The 4762-nt window shown below is 42.6% G+C and overlaps 1 pseudogene; it reads right to left on the bottom strand.

Moving 5' to 3' along the window:
- Positions 1-742: 742 nt before the first annotated feature.
- Positions 743-1973, bottom strand: LOC148030336 (bHLH transcription factor RHL1 pseudogene; annotated as a pseudogene).
- Positions 1974-4762: the final 2789 nt, after the last annotated feature.

The raw sequence follows: 4762 nt of genomic DNA, 5'->3' as shown, positions 1-4762 counted from the left end.
TACCATTTTATGAATATACATATGTCATTTCACCTTCTTCACCTTCTCTCCTGTCCTTCCATGGCTGCCAGCCATTTCTCTCTCCTCTTCCTGTCTTTCTCTCTCTACTCCTAGTATTTCTCTCTCCTCATCAAACTCTTTCTCTCTCCTTCTCTCTTCTCTTTGTAGTCTTTCTCTCTCTTCCTGCACTTCTCTCTTCTCTCTGTAGTCTTTCTCTCTCTTCTTGCACTTCTCTCTCTTCTACAGTCATTCTCTCTCCTCTTTCTCTCTCTCGTCCTCTCTCTTACAAGTGGTATCAGAGCTTAGGCTTCTTGATCCCAATTTGGTTACATTTCAACTAATTTTTCCTATTTCTTTAATCAGGTAATCTATGGCAGACAAGTACTAGGGGTACAGACTTACATGTAGTAGTGCATTAACTAATGGACATTCCCAAGGAGAAGACAGGCTGCATTGAAGGCATTCTCAAAAGTTGGAGGTAAAATGGAGGCCGATTACTAAAATTAACAGGTCGTTTTTCATTCACAGGCTATTTTGAAGGGACCAATGTCAAAAGAGGGCGTTACAAGAGTTAGTGAAGGCTTTGGTTGCAGTTACTTTTTGTAAAAGAAGTCTTCTTCTTTTTCTCCTAAGCTTTCTTGTGGTTTCCATGGAGTTTGCAACAGTTTACAAATCCATCTTTCCAGATGGCACTCAGCTCGTTGTCAAGGTCTTCAAACACGCAAATCTGTCTGCCAGCCTCTTAAAGTGAACTCCCAGAATTTTCACAAACTGAAGGCCTTGCAGGCTCCTCATCACTTTCAGAAGAGTCCTCGCTCTCTGAAGAAGTTTCCTGCTTGCTAGATGGCTTGCCATTCTTGGCAGTACTGATCTTTGCAGGAGGAATTAGACTGATTGATGTTTATCTTCCACAACTCCGCAACTTGGAATGAGTAACATAAGGCTTTCCCACTGCCTGAGGTGTCAGAAAATCTCAGCCACAAACCATTAAGCGATTTTGAAGGATAGAGGCAATGAACAACAAGAATTGGCGCAGTTGAGAGAGGCCCGCTTAAACCCCAGGCAATCTAGCTGAAGAAGGGAAGTCTCTGTCAGAAATCCCATCCCAATGATGGGGTTGCAGATGCTCTCTAGCCCCTTCATCTGGTCATCAAAATCCTTGGAACGAGCTACTGGTTGTGATCCAACCATTGGATCGTCTGTTCTTGGTAGTGAACAAGCACTTTATAGCTCTGGTGTGCTTCTTCTTGAGCTTCTCACAGTGCTGCCATGGAACATCCCCATTTTGGGTATCATGGCCACATGCACATTTGAGGCATTAATTCCATATGCCGCTGTAGCAGGTGGCACAACCAAGCTTGCAGCCACACTGTTGCTGTGTGGTGCAAGGAATGAAGATAACATTCCCATTTGTAACTATTCGATGCTGCCAAGTTCTTACTCTACCTGACTGTTTGATGTTTGGCTTGAATTGGTAGTTGAAATTGCCGTGGCCAATGATATGGGCATGAGACATAAGCCCTTGCTTTGAAGGCATTGCATGGCGTGCCCATATCTTCTTCCATCAGACTTGCAACTTCATGTTCAGCTGCTGCTATGGCATCTTGGCCCAATGCTGCCGCTACTAATGTGTTCTTTCCCTTAGCAGGTAGATCTGCAACAAGTGGTGCATCTGCTGTAGCACCTCCAAGCCTGCTCATACTAAGGACCTTCACTTGCAGTTGCAAAAACTTGATATACTCGATAATTTCATCAAGCATTGGTGCCTTGTCAGTCTTATTAGAATTCGGAACCAACTCTTGAAGCACTTTCATTCGTTCTGCTATCCTTTCCCGCCGAAGCCGCTCAGCAATACTGTGGGGATCAGTTGCTTGACCTCTTCGAGATCTTACCTGTGGCTTTAGTGCCAAAGCAACAACACCAACTGCACCTTGAGACTGTGCCATACCTGTATGGCTGTCATATTGTGGCATTGAAATACCTTGACATGTCTCTATCAAAAGTCACTAATAACAAGCAGACTTCTTGATCTAGCACTAGGTGGTCTCCCGTGCACCGATGATGTTGATAGCTTCTTGAGCCTTCTTTGCTTGAAGACAATGGACTAGTAGAGGAGCTTATGCGACATGAACTTCATATCATGGTGCAAGAATAATTAAGCACATGCCTAACAGTAATGCATTTCTAGGGCAGGGTGTGTGAAGACCTTTCATGACAGTTGGTGGTGTTGGGCATGCTGGTTAGAGATGCAGTGTGATACACAAGCAATGATACTCATGTGTGGACTATTGATACACAGGGTTGAACAACACCCAACTTTCTTGTTGTTGTGGCTACATTACTATCAACAAGAATAGATCGACCTTGAGTAGGACCAACACCAGAATCCTCTCCACCATCAAGAGCCTTCTTGCTCACCACCCTATATATTTGTGTAAGTATCTGGGTAAAAGCTTTCTCTACATTTGTTGACTCCATAGCAGATGTTCCATGAAGTAAAAATTCTCTCTTTCTTCCTGGCCATTCTTTGTAGACACAGCTCTCAAGTGCTGAAGATCTAACTTGTTTCCCACAAGCATAACTACTATGGTTGAGTTTGTGTGATCCAGCAGGGCTTACAGCTCCATTGTCAAGGAGTCATAATTTTCATTAATAGAAGTGTATCGATCAATGCAAGCTCTCAATGGGAGACAGTGAGGAGGCTTAGAGAATAGATAGATACCCTAAATCAGGCAACCTTGTAATGAAGCTTCAGATCACATGGCTGGGTACTTGCCCATCTACACATACTGTTTCTAGCTTGTCTATGTTCTCTGCAACAAGTGCTCCTTATTTGGAATGAAGATAGCTAGACGAAGCGTCTGCTGAAGAAGCTACAACACCTTAGCTTGAGGCATACTGTTTCCAGCTCGTTTGTGTTCTCTGCAAGTGTTCCTTATTTGGAATGAATATAGCTAGAAGAAGCGTCTGCTAAAGAAGCTACAACACCTCGTGGATGGTCTTCTGGTAGTGCTCTGTGGGACTAATGGATAGGTGCTAATAGGGCTCTTTAAAAAAAAAAACAATGTGTCCACCATCTCTTGTCTTGCAGGTGTTGTGAGGCCACGACAGTCAATTTGAGAGTCTATGGAGTTCCACATTATAGGACCCAAATATTGTGGTCAAGAATCTCCATGATTTAGCATAGGAGACCAATGCTCTTATGGTGATGTCTATCTTGAAGATGAATCAATTTAGCTCTGTGTGCTGAGTGTACGGTGGGTGTGTCTAGGCAGTACTACACTGGTGGTAGTGCATCCAATTGGAGGCTGTGGTCCCCAAACCAGAGAATAACGCTCAATGTAATGATAGTTAGCCCCTCTTCAAGACTATTCCTGGATATTAACTCTTGCTTCTGTGCTCTGTAAGTAACTGGAAATGTCTGAAGTTTGATGTTGGGAAAGAACATGGGATCATCTGCTATGCACTTACTAGTTATATTGATCACACTTCAAATATATAGCCTTGATGATAGCATTGCAGATATAGATGTTGAGATTGCAAGGAAGCGAATGGCTCTGCTAGAGTGAAGCAATCTTCAAGTGGTTGTTGCTGTGATTAAGGGACAGTTGTAGTCTACAAGGCCTCTTAGTGGTCAAATTTCAGGACATACAATGCCTTGGTCCTAAGGAATAACTTCTATTAAACGAATTTGGTTCTTTCTTGTCAAGGAGCTCTAATGGGTTGGTCATAGTAGGCTCTGTGGTTTCACTGGGTTTACAGTTGGCAAATATCTTCTGCCTGCTGGACTGGAGAGAAGGGCATCTCCAGGTATTAAATGCATCCATCAATTTTATATTTGGCTACTCAGCCAAAGTAGTGTTATCAGATTCATAAATATTTCAAGATCTTCCCCTGCCTTGGAAGTTTTAGGATGCAAGAACACTTTGAGTCCTTGTAGAGAAGATTTCTGATGGAGACTTCTAAAATCTGAATTGCACAGCTGCAGATGGTACTTCCTATTTTCCAGTCTTGAACTGTATGCAGGGGTTGCTTTTGTCTTTGCCAGTATTACAGCCAGAGATCTACTCTCTACAACACTATTCAGACTACTGCGATTGCCTGTCTTGTATCTAGTCTTGACTAAGAGATGTCTATGCATGATATTTAGACCTTTCTGGTGCCACTTTTGCACCTCATCTTTGATCAGCGATGTGTGTCTTTGTTATCAGAATCATCCATTACTTGGACAAGTAATCTATCTCTAGGCCAGTCTAATTGTGCAATAGCTCCAATTGATTATTAATATACCTCCCTTTTGTTGCACATAGGCATCTGAATGAGTACCTTCGGATAGCTAGCATTGGGTTGCTCCAGATCATTAGACTGAAATGACTGTACCTTTGGTATAGGTTTGATCTTCTTTAGTTGATCCACACCACACCTAGACATTGTGTCAATCTATCCACCGATTGAATTAGGAACAACACGATACAGCCATTTACCAGTGATTGCAAAGAAGGTACTGATACTTGCCAGTTGCCTCAAGCCAAGTTGCAGACTTTAGTTCAGTGCATTGTAAAGTGCAGACTGGAATAAAGAGTTGATTTCAGACCCCTTTTGGTAGGGAGCATTCATAGAAACATTTTGTGACTGGTCTAGAAGGTTGGGGTTGGATGATTGTATTGAGATAAATGCCTTGCTCTCAATTGAATTTAGGGCTTGATCATAGCAATATTGTTTGCTTGTTTTGCCATAGTATCTTCCAGAGGAGATGCTTGTG

The sequence above is a fragment of the Lygodium microphyllum genome, chromosome 10 (genome assembly GCF_053477565.2).
Source record: "Lygodium microphyllum isolate KBCC chromosome 10, Lygodium_microphyllum_v1.1.10, whole genome shotgun sequence".
NCBI lineage: Eukaryota > Viridiplantae > Streptophyta > Polypodiopsida > Schizaeales > Lygodiaceae > Lygodium > Lygodium microphyllum.
This window is presented reverse-complemented; position numbering and strand designations above follow the sequence as displayed.